At 41.9% G+C, this 22,954-nt stretch overlaps 1 protein-coding gene and 1 pseudogene across 7 annotated transcripts in view; both read right to left on the bottom strand.

Annotated features, from left to right (window-relative positions):
• Window positions 1-22,954, bottom strand: part of ERC2 (ELKS/RAB6-interacting/CAST family member 2) — a 784,528-nt gene that overhangs the window by 675,056 nt on the left and 86,518 nt on the right. The gene's annotated exons all lie outside the window — the stretch shown is intronic.
• LOC118908340 (uncharacterized) overlaps window positions 12,951-22,954 on the bottom strand; it is a 51,064-nt pseudogene continuing 41,060 nt past the window's right edge.

The raw sequence follows: 22,954 nt of genomic DNA, 5'->3' as shown, positions 1-22,954 counted from the left end.
TTTGTCCGAGGAGTTTTGTTCTAATACAGAAGGAGCATTCTGTCTGATTTTCCTGCTGGGCTAGCAGAGATTTTCGGGTCTGCGCTTGAAGGCAGCCGACTGCCAGGCTGAGGGTCCAAGACACTATATACAGAGCCATCACTTTCAACCAACTGAGGCTATTTCTCATGGGGTCAGCTGAGCCTAATTCCTCTCCTGCTGCAGGGAAAACTACTTCTTACATGTATTCTCACGACACTCTTAATCCTTACACCTATCTTGCCTGACTTTACCAAGGCCACCTTCAAAGGACAATCTAGAGAACACCTGATTTAAAAAGAGGGTTTGTTGGAAAGGTGCCTTGCAAAAAAAGACGGGGGAGGGAATGAGATTTCTCAGACCCAATGGGTAGCATTTTTCATTGTCAGGCAAAGGCCTCCAAACAAAATTCTGTTTCAAAAATTGCCCCACTCAGAGATTCTTTGGCCAGAGCTAATGAATAAGTCAACAATGGTAAGCAACATCAAACTAGACTCTTTTCCATAATAATTCCTCCCCCTACTCATTGTTCAGTTGTCTTCCCTCTTTATCCTTCTGTTCTCTCTCCTGATGCACCTTTTGTAAATTCCTCTTCTCCTTTTCCACACCCTCCAACTTTACCCAATGACTTCTATGACGCCAAGATGCCAGTTAGTTCTACAGATCCATCCCAGCCATGAGCCTGGTATTCACCAACTACAGAATTTGAACATTGCACCCAAGCTGAATGATTTAAGCATTGCCCTAAATCCAGACAAGACCAGCAACTCTTCACAGAAGAACTGAGAATTCTTTTGGCTGCATGTAATCCAGGGTTATGACACTTTTATCAACTTATACGCATTTGTTGGAATCTAAATCATGAACAGCAAAAGCAAACTGGACTGTCCCAGCAAAGGACCTACAGTGTCTCTCCACAGTGAACCTGAGAGTAAAAAAATAAAATGAAATAAGAGATCTGAAAAGTAAGGGCAAAATCTTCTGAAAGTCATAGCCAGAAGATGTCCAATAAAAAATAGACTGGACATAATTCAATCATGCTGAGAAAGGAAGAAGCCATAGGAGATTTCAGGACAGACTAAATACTTTCAACAATATCCAGGATTGAAAGAAGGTGTTTATCTAACAGGGGCTCTTTCATCTTGGTCACTGTACTCCCACCAGACCCTAGAGCCATGTGGCCCACTCCCACAGGGGCACGTTTTTCTCCTATGAATCACTGGAAGGCCCGTGTCTAGGGATTTCACTTCAAATACTAGATTCTGTCCTGCTGGACAAACACATGCCAAAATATTACACGGGACTCAGGTACGACACCCAGCCCATCCCCAAAAGTAAGGCCCCCTTCCTGCAACATCTTCCTAAACAGCCCCTTCAATACCTTCAACAGGGAGATTTATCAATCGGAAGAAACATCCAAGAAAATGGCTTTTAAACCTGGTTGTAAAGACATCAGGAACTGTGAACAACAAATACAGCGGTGAAACTCCAAGGAGTCAGTCCCTGGGTTCCTGTCGCACGACTAGAGAAGCAGAATCGCACAGACCTGGAAGGGGAGGATTCTCTGAGGTCCTCTAGAAGCAGCCAGTTTTCAGAAGTAGAGCTGATCTAAGACCCTTGCAAAACAAGCTGAGATCAGACAGGGCAGCTTCCAGTCAAAACACTGGACCAAGACCCCAATTTAATTCGTTGTGTTTTTCATCTGCCACCTTATAATCATTCTCCTTGACTACTGACCCGACTGTTGTCCACCCACAACAGGCCTTTGCCTCTTTTCTTTCCTCGTCATTGAATTGTTAAGTCAGAAAATACTCATTCATAGATTATTCCAAACAGCAGCCACTAACATCAGTCTTGCAGAGTGCTTGATATGCCATTCATCAACGGATGCCCATGATATGGTCCTCCAGGCAATTCCAGTGTCATCGAACAAGACCACAGGGAATCAGCCAACGGTATTTCCACTTCATCTATGAAGCCACGTAACCTTAAACACTAATTTTGTTAGTGACCTTCTCACCCAGAAAAAAATTGATTATTACAATCTGTTGTTTAGGTCCTAGGTGATTTCACATTTGAATTCAAGTACTTGACAACTAAACGAGATTCCTAGGGATTCAACTCTGCAGCCCAGCTAATGTGATGCTTTCGTTGTGATCTCATGTTACGAGCAACTCCTTCTGTCCTGCGTCTCCACAAGCGCCTATTGGATACGACTCATTTGGCAGCCAAAATTCCTGATCCTGCTTGCCTGGGAACAATACCTCATACACTTTAAAATATTCTAAGACCTGCCCATGAACAGAGACTCTGATTCTATAAATCATCAAGGCCGGCTGTGAGCTCCAAAATGAGGCCACCCTTGATTATTCAGGCACTCTACCTGGGGAAATGACTGACTCACTGTTTATGCAAACAATCTGAGCAATGTCCCTGGTGATGGGAATCTTACGAAGAAACATCTGTAAGAAATTAATGACTAACTCTGGCAGAAGTTTTTAATAAACCACTTCTGCCCAGATGAATACTCAAGTCAGCGGCACAAGTAATGGTGGACAACTGCAGGGTTCTCGATTTCGCAGCTGGTCATGGTGGTGGACCCCGTTTATTGCTCATGCTTCTGGCTGTACCCGGATGGGTGAAATGGGAAAGGTAGAAGAGGCTACACCTTGCCTTCCGGAAACAGTTACTAGGCTTTCTAAGGTTGATCCTCACAGCCTATGGAATTTGTTTTCTTGGCCTGGGTTGAGCAATTGATGGTTCTGGTTCTGAAGCAACCTACAGGGATTATTCATTGTTCTTGTTCTTCTCATAGTGGTCAAACAACTGCTCTGATAACTCAACAACAAAAAGGTCAAGACGATCTTGCAATACAGTTGACTATGGAGACAACTGGATAATCTCTGGCAGGTGAAGGCCTGGACCTCTAGCCTTTCTTGAATTGGTCAACCACTCACAAGCCAAAGGATGATGCAAAGAGACGACTAAAGGACAGAACAGACAAGACATGGCCGCAATAATACAACCCCGACCCAAAAGCTCTGCTGCAGCCAGCCAATAGGCAGAATTTGACCAAGGACAGCCAGCATCCCTCTTTTTCGTCCCTGTTTCTAACTCAGGACCACCCAGAAGAAGCCAAATATTCTCCCCAAAACCAATCCCAAACGATGCTGTGCTTCTAGTTAGCCTGCCTGCAGCTTCCCCATGCCAACGACCTCCAATCAAACCATATATAACCGAAGGTCCCCTTTTTTCACTGTAGAGCTGTCCCACTGGTCCAACCACCTCTAAGAGTCACTGCCACATGCAGGTGATGGTGGCTGCCTTCCATGTGACAGCGAGTTCTGAGTACACAGCCTCTGCACATTCTCATTTGGCTGATCTTCATTTATTTCCACACTACCTATTACATGCACACACACACCCAGCAGGCCACGTGCAAGACACTAGAAATCCCAGCAGCCACATAAGGAGGATCACTCTTCAGCGAGGAGCACATTCTCATTCCTACCCTACCCAGGCAGGGCTCAGGTGCAATTGCTACTACATACAAATATGCCTTTCCTAGTAGGCAAACTTGGCTCCCTTGGGTAGCCTGGCATCCTACCACGGCACCCAGACACTGCTCAGAGATGGAGCTTCAAAGCCATATGCCATGGCACAGCCATAAAAGGATTACTGGTATGCTCGTTCCAGTACCACCACCCCAGCCAGAAGCCTCCACCCCCGGCAACTTGACCTGCTCACTCTAGAATGACAGAGAAACATTACCTTTTCCTGCGTATGCCCTGGCTTGAGGAAACTGGGAAGGCACACGGAGTTCCCATGCCATTCAGCCCTCGCCTCTTTCATGCTGTGTGCCAGCCTTTGCCCTGGGAAGGAATCTGGTGGGCCTATGGGGCTTTGGCAAGATGCCCAAAATGAGAGGCACATGCATATGCTGCTTTTGATGGGTACAAAAGTTACATTTAATAAACACCAGATCTGTGGCTCGGAGGTGTTCCATGCTTTCAAATTCTGAGAACTGTACCACGGCAGGTGGGGCCCATTTTATCCTCATATTCCCACTGATGGCAGGATGTCTAAATTATATTGATCAACATTAGCAACATTAAATAACATTACTAAAGCTAATTATATCATACCACTATATCTAATATTCAAAAAACTTTCACTATATTGCAGGCACTGTATCAAAGGACTTCACATTTGTTTTATCATTTGATACAGGGTCTTTCAGTGAACCCACTGTATAGATGAAGGACACTGAGGCTCAGAAAATTGGAGCAAGGTCACACAATAGAGCAGGAACCAGAACCCAGCTGCAATCTGTCATACTTCACACCATGAGCTATTCACCTCTAACCTATGAGGCTACAGATAACCCGTATTTGACTGACACACCTTAACACCTCAGGCATGACAGCTTAATGTGAAGAAAAACAAATGTGCACCAAGGAGAGAAAATTCATTATTACACAGCTACTGAAAACTAAATTCTAACTGATCTCAGGTCAGTTATTAATATTATGCCACTCTAATTAGGTATCTGTGTTGCAGTTTGACAAAAACATAAATTCCTTTTTTATGTTTTAATTTGGTATAGTTTTTTTTTTTTTTTAATAATTATTTTTTATTGAAGGGTAGTTGACACACAGTATTACATTACATGAGTTTCAAGTGTACAACACAGTGGTAGAACATTTATATACATAATTCTAGGTTCCAGCTATCACCCTACCAGGCTGTTACAATATCTTGACTATATTCCTTATGCTATACATTACATCCCGGTTACTAATTTATTTTACCATTGGAAGTCTGTCCTTCTTTTTTTTTTTTTTTTTTTTTTTTTGTGAGGGCATCTCTCATATTTATTGATCAAATGGTTGTTAACGACAATAAAATTCTGTATAGGGGAGTCAATGCTCAATGCACAATCATTATTCCACCCCAAGCCTAATTTTTGTCAGTCTCCAATCTTCTGAGGCATAACAAACAAGTTTTTACATGTAGAACAAATTCTTACATAATGAATAAGTTACATAGTGAACAGTACAAGGGCAGTCATCACAGAAACTTTCGGTTTTGCTCATGCATTATGAACTATAAACAGTCAGTTCAAATATGAATACTCATTTGGTTTTTATACTTGATTTATATGTGGATACCACATTTCTCTCTTTATTATTATTATTTTTAATAAAATGCTGAAGTGGTAGGTAGATACAAGATAAAGGTAGAAAACATAGTTTAGTGTTGTAAGAGAGCACATGTAGATGATCAGGTGTGTGCCTGTAGACTATGTGTTAATCCAAGCTGGACCAGGGCAATAAAACATCCACGTATGCAGAAGATTTCTCTCAGAACGGGGGGGTGAGGTTCTAAGCCTCACCTCTGTTGATCCCCAATTTCTCACCTGATGGCCCCCCTGCGACTGTGCCTGTCTTAGGTTGTTCCTCCCTTGAGGAATCTTACCCGTCTCTGGCTAACCAGTCATCTTCCGGGGCCATACAGGGAAATGTGAAGTTGGTAAGTGAGAGAGAAGCCTTATTGTTTGAAAAAGTTAGCTTTTTACTTCTTTGCATATTTATGCCCTGTGGCTTCTATGCCCAGCATTTGTCTTGAGGTATCTTTACCACTTGGAAGAATTATGATACTCGGTAAATTTGATATGAGGCACGAATTCTATTTAAGGGTTGTAATTAGGAAGGAAGAAGAAAAGCTATAGAAGTAGCAGGCGGAAGAAAACATGGGAAGATTGATTATTTCTTTGATATATCTTCTTGTAGAGTAACTTCAGCATGTATAGGTTTTAAGCTACTACTTAAATTGCACACACACATTAACATAATAGGAGTATAGTTACATAACCAAAGCATATCTGTAATTACCAGCCATCTCCAGTGAAACCAAGAAAACCAGTTAGGCACCTTAGGCATTTGTGAAAACTTATCTATGATATGGTGGATATTGTCCAACTGAACTTGAACAGTCTGAGAGAAATCAGACAAATTAAAACAACCCATTCCTGGGGACTGTTCACATGCCATATGTTCTTTTAACAGTAAATAGTTTGTAGTTGTAAGACTTTGGAGCGCTACAATTTGCACTTCTCCAAATTCTTGGTTGAGTTCCAACAGTATAGATCCAGTCCAATTTTGTTGTTTTACTGTATGCACAGGCCAGCTTAGATATCTCCTTCCTCATTCCCATGGCAAGTCCAGGAACTGGTGGGATGAGTGCATCTACAGCTGTAGCAGTGCGTGGATCTTTGTTGGGGTTTTTTGATGATCATCTTCTGGCATGAGTCTTCCAGAGAGTGCTGATGTTGGAAGTTCTTTTTCATATCGTATCTTAGTTCATTTTCAGGGTAGCCCAATTAGGCTTTGATCCTCTGTATAAACACAAACAGACCCTTTGCCTACACTTTTATATGCCCTTTATACCCTTGTGTAGAACTCGTTGGAGGTTACCACACAGGAACTGCCCTTTTTTTTTTTTTTTTTTTGCTATCACTAATCTACACTTACATGATGAATATTATGTTTACTAGGCTCTCCCCTATACCAGGTCTCCCCTATAAACCCCTTTACAGTCACTGTCCATCAGGATAGCAAAATGTTGTAGAATCACTACTTGCCTTCTCTGTGTTGTACAGCCCTCCCTTTTCTCCTACCCCCCCATGCATGTTAATCTTAATACCCCCCTACTTCTCCCCCCCTTATCCCTCCCTACCCACCCATCCTCCCCAGTCCCTTTCCCTTTGGTACCTGTTAGTCCATTCTTGAGTTCTGTGATTCTGCTGCTGTTTTGTTCCTTCAGTTTTTCCTTTGTTCTTATATTTAACAGATAAGTGAAATCATTTGGTATTTCTCTTTCTCCGCTTGGCTTGTTTCACTGAGCATAATACCCTCCAGCTCCATCCATGTTGCTGCAAATGATTGGATTTGCCCTTTTCTTATAGCTGAGTAGTATTCCATTGTGTATATGTACCACCTCTTCTTTATCCATTCATCTATTGATGGACATTTAGGTTGCTTCCAATTCTTGGCTATTGTAAATAGTGCTGCAATAAACATAGGGGTGCATCTGTCTTTCTCAAACTTGAGTGCTGCGTTCTTAGGGTAAATTCCTAGGAGTGGAATTCCTGGGTCAAATGGTAAGTCTGTTTTGAGCATTTTGATGTACCTCCATACTGCTTTCCACAATGGTTGAACTAACTTACATTCCCACCAGCAGTGTAGGAGGGTTCCCCTTTCTCCACAGCCTCGCCAACATTTGTTGTTGTTTGTCTTTTGGATGGCAGCCATCCTTACTGGTGTGAGGTGATACCTCATTGTAGTTTTAATTTGCACTTCTCTGATAATTAGTGATATGTAGCATCTTTTCATGTGTCTGTTGGCCATCTGTATTTCTTTTTTGGAGAATTGTCTGTTCAGATCCTCTGCCCATTTTTTGATTGGGTTATTTGTTTTTTGTTTGTTGAGGTGTGAGAGCTCCTTATATATTCTGGACGTCAAGCCTTTATCGGATGTGTCATTTTCAAATATATTCTCCCATACTGTAGGGATCCTTCTTGTTCTATTGATGGTGTCTTTTGCTGTACAGAAGCTTTTCAGCTTAATATAGTCCCACTTACTCATTTTTGCTGTTGTTTTCCTTGCCCGGGGAGATATGTTCAAGAAGAGGTCACTCATGTTTATGTCTAAGAGGTTTTTGCCTATGTTTTCTTCCAAGAGTTTAATGGTTTCATGGCTTACATTCAGGTCTTTGATCCATTTTGAGTTTACTTTTGTATATGGGGTTAGACAATGGTCCAGTTTCATTCTCCTACATGTAGCTGTCCAGTTTTGCCAGCACCACCTGTTGAAGAGACTGTCATTTCGCCATTGTATGTCCATGGCTCCTTTATCAAATATTAATTGACCATATATGTCTGGGTTAATGTCTGGATTCTCTAGTCTGTTCCATTGGTCTGTGGCTCTGCTCTTGTGCCAGTACCAAATTGTCTTGATTACTATGGCTTTATAGTAGAGCTTGAAGTTGGGGAGTGAGATCCCCCCTACTTTATTCTTCTTTCTCAGGATTGCTTTGGCTATTCGGGGTCTTTGGTGTTTCCATATGAATTTTTGAATTATTTGTTCCAGTTCATTGAAGAATGTTGCTGGTAGTTTCATAGGGATTGCATCAAATCTGTATATTGCTTTGGGCAGGATGGCCATTTTGACGATATTAATTCTTCCTAGCCACGAGCATGGGATGAGTTTCCATCTGTTAGTGTCCCCTTTAATTTCTCTTAAGAGTGACTTGTAGTTTTCAGAGTATAAGTCTTTCACTTCTTTGGTTAGGTTTATTCCTAGGTATTTTATTTTTTTTGATGCAATTGTGAATGGAGTTGTTTTCCTGATTTCTCTTTCTGTTGGTTCATTGTTAGTATATAGGAAAGCCACAGATTTCTGTGTGTTGATTTTGTATCCTGCAACTTTGCTGTATTCCGATATCAGTTCTAGTAGTTTTGGGGTGGAGTCTTTAGGGTTTTTTATGTACAGTATCATGTCATCTGCAAATAGTGACAGTTTAACTTCTTCTTTACCAATCTGGATTCCTTGTATTTCTTTATTTTGTCTGATTGCCGTGGCTAGGACCTCCAGTACTATGTTAAATAACAGTGGAGAGAGTGGGCATCCCTGTCTAGTTCCCGATCTCAGCGGAAATGCTTTCAGCTTCTCGCTGTTCAATATAATGTTGGCTGTGGGTTTATCATAGATGGCCTTTATTATGTTGAGGTACTTGCCCTCTATTCCCATTTTGCTGAGAGTTTTTAACATGAATGGATGTTGAACTTTGTCAAATGCTTTTTCAGCATCTATGGAGATAATCATGTGGTTTTTGTCTTTCTTTTTGTTGATGTGGTGGATGATGTTGATGGACTTTCGAATGTTGTACCATCCTTGCATCCCTGGAATGAATCCCACTTGGTCATAGTGTATGATCCTTTTGATGTATTTTTGAATTCGGTTTGCTAATATTTTGTTGAGTATTTTTGCATCTACGTTCATCAGGGATATTGGTCTGTAGTTTTCTTTTTTGGTGGGGTCTTTGCCTGGTTTTGGTATTAGGGTGATGTTAGCTTCATAGAATGAGTTTGGGAGTATCCCCTCCTCCTCTATTTTTTGGAAAACTTTAAAGAGAATGGGTATTATGTCTTCCCTGTATGTCTGATAAAATTCCGAGGTAAATCCATCTGGCCCGGGGGTTTTGTTCTTTGGTAGTTTTTTGATTACCTCTTCAATTTCGTTGCTGGTAATTGGTCTGTTTAGATTTTCTGTTTCTTCCTGGGTCAATCTTGGAAGGTTATATTTTTCTAGGAAGTTGTCCATTTCTCCTAGGTTTCCCAGCTTGTTAGCATATAGGTTTTCATAGTATTCTCCAATAATTCTTTGCATTTCCGTGGGGTCCGTCGTGATTTTTCCTTTCTCGTTTCTGATACTGTTGATTTGTGTTGACTCTCTTTTCTTCTTAATAAGTCTGGCTAGAGGCTTATCTATTTTGTTTATTTTCTCGAAGAACCAGTTCTTGGTTTCATTGATTTTTGCTATTGTTTTATTCTTCTCAATTTTATTTATTTCTTCTCTGATCTTTATTATGTCCCTCCTTCTGCTGACCTTAGGCCTCATTTGTTCTTCTTTTTCCAATTTCGATAGTTGTGACATTAGACCGTTCATTTGGGATTGCTCTTCCTTTTTTAAATATGCTTGGATTGCTATATACTTTCCTCTTAAGACTGCTTTTGCTGTGTCCCACAGAAGTTGGGGCTTAGTGTTGTTGTTGTCATTTGTTTCCATATATTGCTGGATCTCCATTTTGATTTGGTCATTGATCCATTGATTATTTAGGAGCATGTTGTTAAGCCTCCATGTGTTTGTGAGCCTCTTTGCTTTCTTTGTACAGTTTATTTCTAGTTTTATGCCTTTGTGGTCTGAAAAGTTGGTTGGTAGGATTTCAATCTTTTGGAATTTTCTGAGGCTCTTTTTGTGGCCTAGTATGTGGTCTATTCTGGAGAATGTTCCATGTGCACTTGAGAAGAATGTGTATCCTGTTGCTTTTGGATGTAGAGTTCTATAGATGTCTATTAGGTCCATCTGCTCTACTGTGTTGTTCAGTGCTTTCGTGTCCTTACTTATTTTCTGCCCAGTGGATCTGTCCTTTGGGGTGAGTGGTGTGTTGAAGTCTCCTAGAATGAATGCATTGCAGTCTATATCCCCCTTTAGTTCTGTTAGTATTTGTTTCACATATGCTGGTGCCCCTGTGTTGGGTGCATATATATTTAGAATGGTTATATCCTCTTGTTTGACTGAGCCCTTTATCATTATGTAGTGTCCTTCTTGATCTCTTGTTACTTTCTTTGTTTTGAAGTCTATTTTGTCTGATATTAGTACTGCAACCCCTGCTTTCTTCTCGCTGTTGTTTGCTTGAAATATGTTTTTCCATCCCTTGACTTTTAGTCTGTACATGTCTTTTGGTTTGAGGTGAGTTTCTTGTAAGCAGCATATAGATGGGTCTTGCTTTTTTATCCATTCTGTTACTCTGTGTCTTTTGATTGGTGCATTCAACCCATTAACATTTAGGGTGAGTATTGAAAGATATGTACTTATTGCCATTGCATGCTTTAAATTCGTGGTTACCAAAGGTTCAAGGTTAGCCTCTTTAGTATCTTACTGCCTAACTTAGCTCGCTTATTGAGCTGTTATATACACTGTCTGGAGATTCTTTTCTTCTCTCCCTTCTTGTTCCTCCTCCTCGATTCTTCATATGTTGGGTGTTTTGTGCTGTGCTCCTTCTAGGAGTGCTCCCATCTAGAGCAGTCCCTGTAAGATGTTCTGTAGAGGTGGTTTGTGGAAAGCAAATTCCCTCAGCTTTTGTTTGTCTGGGAATTGTTTAATCCCACCGTCATATTTGAATGATAGTCGTGCTGGATACAGTATCCTTGGTTCAAGGCCCTTCTGTTTCATTGTATTAAATATATCATGCCATTCTCTTCTGGCCTGTAGGGTTTCTGTTGAGAAATCTGACGTTAGCCTGATGGGTTTCCCTTTATAGGTGACCTTTTTCTCTCTAGCTGCCTTTAACACTCTTTCCTTGTCCTTGATCTTTGCCATTTTAATTATTATGTGTCTTGGTGTTGCCCTTCTTGGATCCTTTCTGTTGGGGGTTCTGTGTATTTCCGTGGTCTGTTTGATTACTTCCTCCCCCAGTGTGGGGAAGTTTTCAGCAATTATTTCTTCTAAGATACTTTCCATCTCTTTGCCTCTCTCTTCTTCTTCTGGGACCCCTATAATACGGATATTGTTCCTTTTAGATTGGTCACACAGTTCTCTTAATATTGTTTCATTCCTGGAGATCCTTTTGTCTCTCTCTATGTCAGCTTCTATGCGTTCCTGTTCTCTGATTTCAATTCCATCAATGGCCTCTTGCATTCTATCCATTCTGCTTATAAACCCTTCCAGAGTTTGTTTCATTTCTGCGATCTCCTTTCTGGCATCTGTGATCTCTTTCCAGACTTCATCCCATTTTTCTTGCGTATTTCTCTGCATCTCTGTCAGCATGTTTATGATTCTTATTTTGAATTCTTTGTCAGGAAGACTGGTTAGGTCTGTCTCCTTCTCTGGTGTTGTCTCTGTGATCTTTGTCTGCCTGTAGCTTTGCCTTTTCATGGTGATAGGAATAGTCTGCAGAACTGGGACGAGTGACGGCTGGAACGACTTCCCTTCTTGTTGGTTTGTGGCCCTCCTCTCCTGGGAGAACAGCGACCTCTAGTGGCTTGTGCTGCGCAGCTGCGCGCAGACAGGGTTTCTGCTTCCTGCCGGGCTGCTATGGAGTTAATCTCCGCTGTTGCTGTGGGCGTGGCCTGGCTCGGGCAGCTACTCCAAAATGGTGCAGTCGCGTTGGAGCAGGAGCTGCTGGGAGGCTATTTATCTCCGTAAGGGGCCTCCCTGCTCCCTGCAGCCCAGGGGTTAGGGTGCCCAGGGATCCCGGATTCCCTACCTCTGGATTAAGTGACCCGCCCTGCCCCTTTAAGACTTCCAAAAAGCACCCGCCAAAACAAAACAACGACCACAAAAAAAAACAAGAAAAAAAATTTTTTTAATTAAAAAAAAAAAATTTTTTTAATTAAAAAAAAAAGGTGGTCGTTTTTCTTTATTCTCCGGTGCCAGCCTCAGGCCTCTGCTCACCGGTCTTTCTGCCCTGTTTTCCTAGTATTGGGGTCCCTGTCCCTTTAAGACTTCCAAAAAGCGCTCGCCAAAACAAAGCAGCAAAAAAGCAAAAAAAAAAAAAAAAAATGGTCACGCGCTTTTCTTATGCCCTCAGTCGCCCAGCCTCCAGTGCCTGCTCACTGTTCTTGCTGCCCTGTTTTCCTAGTATCCAGGGCCCTGCACTCTGGCCCGGATGGCGGGGGCTGGGTGTTCGGCAGTCCTGGGTTCCGTCTCCCTCCCGCTCTGCCTGCTCTTCTCCCGCCGGGAGCTGGGGGGAGGGGCGCTCGGCTCCCGCGGGGCCGGGGCTTGTATCTTACCCCCTTCGCGAGGCGCTGGGTTCTCGCAGGTGTGGATGTGGTCTGGATATTGTCCTGTGTCCTCTGGTCTTTATTCTAGGAAGAGTTGTCTTCTTTATATTTTCATAGATATATGTGGTTTTGGGAGGAGATTTCCGCTGCTCTACTCACGCCGCCATCTTCCGCCCCTCCTCCAATTCTGGTATAGTTTTAAAACTGACTTTGCAATAGTGGTTGTCTTCCAAATTCTGAGATGATAACCACTGAAATTATTTCATATGTTTTCATAGTCTATTATATACACCAGGCCAGCATTTCATCAGCATGTTTCAGCCTAAATTAATGGAAATTTGCCTAGTATATTTTCATCATAATGATCCCATAAAATTTCAGGGAAGCAAGGCTGATATTAACAACAACAAAAAAAAGAAAGGGTCTATATCATACTACTTGTGTGTTATTTTTCAGAAGTAGAATCAATAACTTCTTGCTTTTTTTTTTTAATTCAACACAGAGATTTTAAGTATTCTGCAGCCCTTAGTTTCCTAGTATGCTGAATTATCTCAGTCCCGCACTTTACTACATTTAAACAGGGCATCAATGAAAGCTGCAATATCCAGGCGATCCCACCTCCTAACAGAGTATACCTTTTTCTAAGGCATGTGGCATTATTTTGACATTTTCAGTTTATACATTGTTCCCAGTCAAGTGTTACATACTGGAATGCTTTATCCAGTCACAAATGCCAAGGATTCCGCACCCCTGCCTATCTGAATGAGCTGCCAAACACCAGCATTATAATCTCCATTCAAATTTTTCCCAACTACCATTTTTAAGTCACGAGTTCCCCAACCCATCTCTAACAAATATCTACTATTCCAAGGTTCTTTAAGAGGTCATCAGTATAATTTTAAGTTTCTTTTACTGACTCTCAGTCTAATGAGGCAGGTAGTTATATTTAATAACCCGCAGTACCAAAGCTGAAATAAACTTATAGGAAATAGCTCTAGATCCATCCTGATTTGGAAATCTGTGTCATGGTATGTATCTTATATTGGCTAAAATGTCTGGCTTCTGTTCTTCCTAGAATATGCTGTCTCCATTTCTCCAATAACTTTTCAGAGGTTAGGTTCACAGGCTCCATCACTATAAACCTTCCAATATACACCTTTCCATGGGTCCCCAACCAAAGCTTACTTATCTTCCCCAGCAGGTAAGGCCTTGTATTAAGATACTCACATCCTATCCTCATTAAAATCTGTCTAAATCTCTGTAAATTGCCATTACATCTAACTCTAGATTCCTTGCAGTCCAAAGATGCCCGGGAGCCACCACAATCTCAGCACACGGCAACTGAATATAGGGCAAACAGAGTTTCCAGCCATTTAACAAAAATACAACAGAACAAATCCACTTTTATTTACTTTTCAGTAAGTCTAAATCCCTGGAGAGTACAGCATCACACAGATCCTGGGTCCAAAGGCCTTAGCAGGAAGGTTACTTAGGAATTTGGCACAGGCCATGCCACTGTTCCCATGAGCACGAGCTCCCTTTCCCAGAGGACTCCGGGCTTGTCTCGTTTGCCACCAAGAGTCCCCGTGTTGTTCTTTGCTTTGTACACATTAAGCACATCTCTTGCCTACATAGAATTGTTCATCTCGAGCATAAACACCTTCAATTTTAAGAAGAGCTGTGTGCGCCCTCTGGTTCCAGAGACCCTGCTTCATAGCCAGCAAAAATGACCCTGGACCACAGCCTTCCAGACTGTTAGTTAGTTCAGAAGTCCTGTTCCCTGCAGGCCTCCACGGGCTGCAAGATGGCAGAAAGCGCAGTCAATTGCTGTTTGTATACAGAGTCCGTTTCTAAGAACTAAAAAGAGGAGGGAATTTGAAAGTCATTTAGTCTAGTCAACTTCAGGATGTGTGACTTCCTAAATGTGAATATCATATATGACTAATCTGGGACATCACCATATCATGAACACATACTTAAGACTCAACAAACAGAGGATTTGCTGCAGAGCTTTTTCAGTTTCCCCATCTCTCCATCCCTTTCCCTCTTATATTTATACTGGAAATAGCAGGATATTGGCTAACTTTTTCTATAAAAGGCTAGAGAGTAAATATTGTAGCCTTTGCCAACCAGGTGGTCTCTGTGGCCGCTACTGAACTCTGCCCTTGTAGAGCAAAAGCAGCAGACAAAGCTTAAATGAATGAATGTGACTATTGCGTGAACTTTATTTTTAGCTAATTAATTTATTTTTAGGTTTCATTTATTTAATTCATTTTATAAACTTAATTTATGGACACGGCCCCTTATATTTCATGTAAACTTCATGCACTCTGAAATAGGACTCTTTGGATTTTTTTTCAACCATTTAAAAATTAAAATCCATTCTTGTTTGTAGGGTAGTGAAACTGACCTGGCCCTCAGGTCCTAGTCTGCTGACCTCTGGTCTAAAGCACAGTTGCCTGTTTTATTTTATTTAATCACAACCTCAGTCAAGTTCACATCTTGTATCTGTGCCTCTGTGCAGAGGTCACCCGGTATTTGTTTTCAAACAATAAATACAGCTAGCATTTATTAAGGGCTTACTGTATGCCTCTCCATGTGCAAAGGGCTTTGGGGGTATCATTTCATTTATTCCTGTCCTTAAAGGTGGGTTCCAGCATTATCTCCAATTTACTGAGAAAGAAGTAACTCAACTAAGGTCATGAAACTGGTAAGTGGTAGAGCTCAGTGATTTAACGCCATGGTCCCTGCTATTAGTACCCCACTATTATATGCCTTCCTAAAAAGGCTTCTGTGGGTTAGGAGAGAAACTTAAAAGTCAACCAGAAAGCTTAATATGAAGAGTAACAAACAGGACACATCGACAGAGCAAAGGTCACAACCACCGACACAATAAGGAAAGTTCCTATTTCTACATTTCTTTTGAAAATGACTACTTGTGGTTATCTCTTTTAGTTTGTGGTAAACCGTCAGTTTCAATGGGATAGTATCTATCACTGAGTGAGAAGAACTAGACTAACCGAGCATTTACGCAGCATCTCGAAAGGCTGCCTTCATCTTTAGCCTTTCTGGGAACGGATGAGGGCAGCCATCCCGATCCATTCTTCCTTGGTACTTGCATCAAGGGAGGGGACCCACGGTGCTCCACGGTTACCAGGTCCACCTGCCCAGAAGGGCTACTTACACAGTAATCTCCAGATTTACATAGGAATCTCTCACCAAGATTATTTACCCAGTACTTTCTCACCGTCAGAATGGCAGAATTACAGACTTCTCTTCCTGGAGTGAAGAGGCCAGGACCCTTGTGGCTGGGCTGCATGTAGAAGAGGGACGGGAAAGAGACAATGGAGGCAGGGGGCGTGCGCTCTAGAGCCAAAGAGGGATCCCAAAACATCAGGGAGGAGAGGCGAGAATCAGGTCTAAAGTCAGGGGTCCTCGCTTGGGGTCAGGCAAACACGATGGGTGCAGGAAATCCAGCAGGAGAAAGAATTTGCCACTATAAGAAAAGGGGAATTTTTTGTTGAACCTGTGGCCTCAACTTCTCCTTTGCACTGAACATCACTTTGTGCAACAAATCTAAGCCTTGGAGACATTAGAACCGTAGACAACATAGACGTGCTCCCTGCCCTCATTAGGTTTACAGGCTGTTGATGGAAGATAATCCACTAAGAACAATGGTAGAGAAACTCACAGTGTGGAAATACTGAGTGGTGTGTGAATACCAGTCGGAGGAGAACCATTAAAGATGCTGCATTAGGAAGCTTCTTAAAATGGTTCCCTCACCTGATATGCACGCCCCTGTGTGGATTCCTCCCTTTGAGACCACTGAACAGGACATTGCAAAAGGGATGGGATGTCACTTCTGAAGGTGAGTTATTGAAGACTGTGACTTCTGCTTCCAACAACAGCCCATGAGGAACTGATGCCTTCAGTCGAACGGCCTGCAAGGAACTGAACCCCACCAGCAGTCTCACGGATGAGCCTGAAAGCAGATCCTTCCCCAGTCAAGCCCTCAGGTGAGACTGATGCTCCAACTGGCACACTGAGTGCAACCTGTTACAGGCCCTGACCTAGGGGACCCAGCTAAGCTACTCCCGGAATCCTGACCCACAGCAACTATGAAATAATAACATTGCTCAAAGGCACTATGTTTGGGGGAAATTTGTTACATAGCAACAGATAAACTAATACAGACACCAAACCAGGTTGCCCAGAAAATACCCTCTTACCTCTTTCAAACTTTTCTTGTTCCCCACAAAAGAAACAGCTTCTAGGTATTCACTGCCAACATCCAGAGCTTTGACATGGCAACACGGATATTACAAATGAAAACCACCTCTCCCAACAGATGGGGCTGAACTGGTTCCAACTATTCAAGAGAGAATCTCACTTGCTCCCAGAAGAGAAATGATGTGAAACGAGAAAGCCCTTCTTTTGCCCATGGGCTGGATGTAAGAGTGGGGGCACAGTAGGGGGACTCTAGTAGAACCAGAATGGCAGAAAAGTGCAATAAATAAAGAAGTCACAATCAACAGTAGGCTGTTTCTAAACCATTCAGGAGGCAACTGATAACTGGCTTCCCCTAGATTTACTTTTTCAAGGGTAAGAGGCACATATGATCACGAGGGTACCATAGCACCCTGTATTTCCCCCATCATGATGCTAAACTACAACTGAACCAATTACTATCTAGTCTCCCCCATTAGAATGGCAGACCAGCGCTGGTCTCAGTCACCATGCTATCCTCAGTGTCTAGTACAGTGCCTGCCACACAGTAAGAATTCAATATATTCTTGCCAAATGAGTAAAACATGATCCCATTTCTGGGATAGGAAAAATGGATAGGAAAAAAAAAAACAGAAAGGAATGCATCAAAACATAAATAATGATGACCCTTAGTGGAAGAGTATAATCTCTTTTTATTTTCTTTGATGAACTTGTCTGCATTCTCCAGAATGTCTTTAATGCAGGAAGAAATACCAGAGACCACCATAAGACAGACCTGTGGCCCCCATGCAGTTCACTTTTACAATTTTATAATCTCAAGATTGCTGCCATCACTCCCCAAACTCAAAGACTTATTTATAATACATCAGCTGACTTGTCAAATTTTTAACCTGACAATTAATTCCTAAGCACCATGCAAAAACTTACAAATATAAATTAAGAGATCAACACCTGCAGAGCAGTATTAGGCATATTGTTGCCTTTGATTTTCATCTTTAAATAGAATTAATCACTTCACAACATAGACCTCAAAAATGGTATCAAATGGGAGAACATATTGTATTAAAAATAACCACATGAGAATCTTCGGACTGTGTAGTACCTTAGCTTCAACCAGCCCAAAATGCACTGGGGCATCCAGCTTACAACACAGGATTACCCCCAAATGCGGTCAATTAAAAAGAAAGAGATTTTGCAAGTGTGTTGTGTAGACTTCACATTTTTATCATGAATCGCTAGACTAAATCACAAAAGCAGCAGAGAACGGCAGCTCTCCCAGGGCTCCATACCTTCCACTTTGGAAACAAATGCAACCAACCTGAAACTATTCTCCAGATGCACTCTGGATGTACACAGACAGAAGTCATGTCTTCTATGTAAGTCCAAGTTCCACAGAGAGCACCAAATCATCCACGTCCCCAGTTTACACCTTCACCCAACGAGCTGGGGGAACTGGGCTCAGAGGCAGAGGTTCCCATTCCTGACTAGTCACAACTATACTCAGTGTGCCAGAAACAGTTACTTCACCTGGGGCCTCTGATTCCAGCAGACGCACGTCAGTTCAAGAAGCTTTGTCTCATAGCTTAGTCCTGCACCGTCCAGTGGAAAAACAACTAGGCTACATTACATATAATTATACATTGTCTCGTAGCCACATTTTTCAACAATATTTTATTTAACCCGATATATATCAAATGATATCATTTCTACATGTAGTCAATATTAAAAACTGCTGAGATACTTCACAAACTCTTTTTGTACTACTATGCCTTTTAATTCCCACGGGTGTCTCACACAGCACACCTCAATTCTGACAGCCCACATCTCCAGTGCTCACAGCTGCATGTGGCTCATGACCACTGCACCAGACAGGGTAGGGTAAGTGCTCTTGTACCTCACTACTCAGCAGTGGGTGCTGTTTATCACTTATCAAGACAGCTTGTCTCTCACGAACTTAAAGCTCAACCACATAGAGATGAAAAGGCAAAATAAACTGGTTCTATTCACTCACGAAATAATATAGACTGAGCACATTCTTTGTGCCCAGTATTGAGCCAAGAGCTTTACAAAGCTCATTTAATTAAAGACCTGTGAGAAGGTACAACATAATCCTCACTTTACAGATGTGCAAACTGAGACACAGAAAATCAGTAATTTGCCTACGGCACATGTCTAGCAGGTGGTGGTGCTTGGATTTGAACCCAGGCAGGTTGAAATATCAGAAAAGATTTCTGAAATAGCAGAAAAGATTCGGGGAAGTATTTGAAAAGGCTGAGATAGAAATCTAGGCTTGAGGTACAGAGATAAATTCACCTGCAAGGTAGAGAAGGGACGACAGCAAGAAGCATGCTCAGGGAGGAAAAAAGAATTGAATTGGCGACCCACTGAAAATGTTTGTGTCAACAACTGAGGATAATAGAGACGCTCCGGCTGCTGCTGCTGCTCATGGTAATAAGCTCTACCATTTGCTCTGGGCCAAGCACTGTGCTGAAGTCAGAGTTTCTCAACCCCAGCACTACTGGTGTTTAGGGCTGAATAATGGTGGTAGGGATTGTCCTGTGTGGTATAGGACATTTAGCAGCACCCCTGGCACCTACCCCCTAGATGCCTGCCCTCAGCCCCCACCAGCCATGTCAATCATGTCATGTCAAATATCTTTCCACACTGCCTAAGTGCCCAGGGAGTCGAGAGCCCCTGGACTAAGTGCCTCACACACATTACCTCATTTATCGCTCACGGCAGCCTTACAGGGAAGCAGTATTACTGCCCTTACTTTTCAGACGACAAACCTGAGGGTCTGGATGGGCAGCTGACCGGAGGTCCCACAGCTAAAAAATGATAAAGGTAGGACAGGAATCCAGGTTTGCCAGAATCTAAAACAGACTTTTACTGTGGCTGGTCAGTAGAAGTTCCCCTCTCACCTCTGATTCATGCACAGATTGGAGTGCTGTCCCACTCCCTGGTCTGATTCTCGACAGAAATATAAACCAAACAGCAGCTGAGAAGTTCTCCTGCCACAGCCAGTTTCAGTTTCCCCTTCCATCTTGGGCTCTTTTAGCTCTATTTCCACCCATGTTTTCATAGCTAATCACCTTTCAGGAAGTCGATGTGGTAAGAATGAGCAAATAGACACTTAAAGCCTGAAGGCCGGCTTACGGAGACTGCGCCCCCCTCATGTTCTTAACACAAAAGTCCAACCCACTGTGATTAAAAACCACAAATATGTTTTTATAAAGAAATTAAGCTATCAGCATATCACCTTTGATAGAAAGTGAGATGTGACTAAAAATGTAAACTTGACAAATGGAACTAAAGTTCAAATTGCTACAAGCTGTAAATTTGTTCTTGAAATATTAAACACATGGGAAGCAGAAGTTAATTTTTTTGTCCTATTTTAGTATGTGAAAATTACTTATGGTCTGCCTGTTAAACAATTCAAGATTACTTTAAATGATAATTGACTATCAAACTAGGCCAATTTACACCTACAATCCCTCTGAAGCCACCTAGAAACTGGGACAATATAGAAGAAAAACACTTTCATGTGTCAGTTTCTTTCTGTTTCTTAACCATCAGTTCCCAAGGCTAAAAAAGACAGTTTAACTAAACACAACTGATTAATAAGGTAGCACTTCTCAAGCATTAAACGTTTTAAATTATTTGATGCCACTATGCCCAGGAAAATCCAAATCCAATAACTTTCACACTTATGCCGTTATTCCAATGTTGCTCACAGCAAATTTTTTTTTTCTTAAGGAAAAGAAATGGGAGTTTTTCTAACTACTTCATTGTCAATATTTTAAGGAACCGTGTGATTTGTTCTATGCCTTTATCCCATCCCAATGAAGGAAAGAGCATTTGTATTCATACTAATTTACTTTTTCAGCAAACCTTGAGAACGTTGTCTAGGCCACGGCCTCCAATTAGTATCAAGCTTCCAGCATCCCCCACCATTTCTTTTAGCCACAACCGGTGGGTCTTTGTTTTTCTTCACATAAGAAGAAGTCTGGAAGTAGGTGGCTGCTGGCATGAGCTGTGTCACTTATTGACGCCATCTAAGACCCAGATTTTTTCCATCCTCTTTCACCCTTAGCTTCATCCTTGTATTGAGATACAGAAAGGGGCACTTCACCTTCGGGGCTCCTGTCCATGTTCAGAGCAAAAGGAAGGAGGAGGAGGACCACCAGCTTTCCCAGAAGCCCCCTCCAGCCCTTCTCCTCTTACGGCTCAGTAGTCCATGGGTTACATAACCACCCCGAACTCCAGGGGGCTATAGTGAAATAACATCTATGGAAAAGTCGTTAACTTACAAGAATTTATGTTTATGGTAAAACTAAAGTATGTTCAAAAGTCAGCTAAATTATAAATAGAATAGAGACATTAAGGAATGTCCAATCAACTTTGAAAATGCAAAAAACGTTACGGATTAAAATCACTTACAACTACTATGAAAGTACTTAACAATTTGTTACTACTACTGGCCCCATACATATATAAAAAAATCTCCTGGGAATTTCAACAGTTTGACCTTTGTCTAATTGTGCCTGTGCTTCAAGGACTCTCATCACATTGCGGGCACTCCCGGTTTCTCTTTAACCTGCACAATGCCAAGTAATTTTTACAATCCTCTAAACCGAATGTGCCAATAAGCTGGGCAGTGGACCATACTAAGGACTCCCTGCCGGCTGTTCTCCCTTGTTTATTTGGCTATGCAGAGTCTCTGCTGTTTTGCGACTGTGAAACCTGGGAGTAGGTCAGGCAGGTGTGGGGCAATATTCTTTCACCATGACAACACCATCACCTCTGCTAATGCGTCCATGCCTTTGAAAATGATGAGGAGATTTTAAAAGCTCTCTAGTAGGCTCTCCTTACCACCCAAACAGAGGAGAAGCTAATCAAATTCCATTTCACGGAAGAAAATCATTGTACTTCTGTCACCTTTCTTTTCCAAGAGCGTCCTTGCAAGAAGTGCATGACCCAGCCATCAACACTAAAGAGACATGACTGGATAAGGGGATGGAGCAAGCCCCACGTTCTCTCGCTAATGCCCATTTCCACAAAGGCTCCCTGCTGGTGACTAGGATAACTTGGGGGGCTCGCAGAAGCTGGAATCAGCAGATAAATACCGAATCTGCTTCCACATTAGTAAACAGATGTGATTCTCACAGATGATTCTTTTCATCTGCCATTCTATCCCCCACATAGTCACTCCTTTACTGTGGATGACATTTTTTCAAGGTCATATTTACAGATCCAAACCCCAACTTAGCACCTTCATAATAAATACTTATGGAGCACCTCTTGTGGGCTAATGATTAGGCTCACCCTGGATGTACAGTGCTACCCAAGAGAATCCAGACCCTGCCCTTCTGGAGCTTCCAGTCTTGACTTCCAATGGCTATTTTAAATGTCACCTCCTCCAGGAGGCCTTCCACGATTCCTTTCCTTATTGTACAAGCTCACAGTACTCTATCCACACTGTACTTTTGGTCTGTACATTTCTACTTTATATGGCAATTGTGTACATGTCCCATCTCCACTGTCCATCCACAAGAAGTTTAAACCTTCATTATTTTTGAACCCCAATACCTTGCTTAAGCCCTCCCCAAATAAATTATGAACTGAATAAAAAACACAGGGAGAAGAAATGTGTCAACCTTTAAAATCATCAGTAAGTATATTTCCAGAGTCTAAAAAGAAATTACAGATGACAAGAGAAATTTATGAGAAGTACAGGGCGATTGCCCCATATTTGTGGTATTAGGAGACAAAGTATGCAAAAATTATAGTGCACAGATGAGAGAACTCTTCTTGTACAGATGAACAAGGAATAGCTCACTTTCTAGTCTGACCACTCTAAATAAGTGGGGAGAGCAAAAAGTACAAGCCAGTTAAGCAATAGCTATTAGGTGGAAAGTATTAATCACAGGGGGAAACTATTACATGAAGGGAGGGGAATTCATCAGGAGGAGCAGTTAACAAATGCAGGAGAAACTGTGCCAGTCAGTTACACCTTGAGGCTGAGGCCAGAGTCACACTTCATGGAGAAAGCAAGGAAAATGCAGAGAGAAAGCAGGTGTTATCATGCAGTGGTCTGTATTCTGTCAGCCACTTGAGTAAGGTACACAAAAGGAACCTGACTGA

This window comes from Manis pentadactyla, chromosome 1 (genome assembly GCF_030020395.1).
Source record: "Manis pentadactyla isolate mManPen7 chromosome 1, mManPen7.hap1, whole genome shotgun sequence".
Classification (NCBI taxonomy): domain Eukaryota; kingdom Metazoa; phylum Chordata; class Mammalia; order Pholidota; family Manidae; genus Manis; species Manis pentadactyla.
The sequence above is the reverse complement of the archived record's forward strand: the minus strand, read 5'-3'. Positions and strand labels throughout refer to the sequence as shown.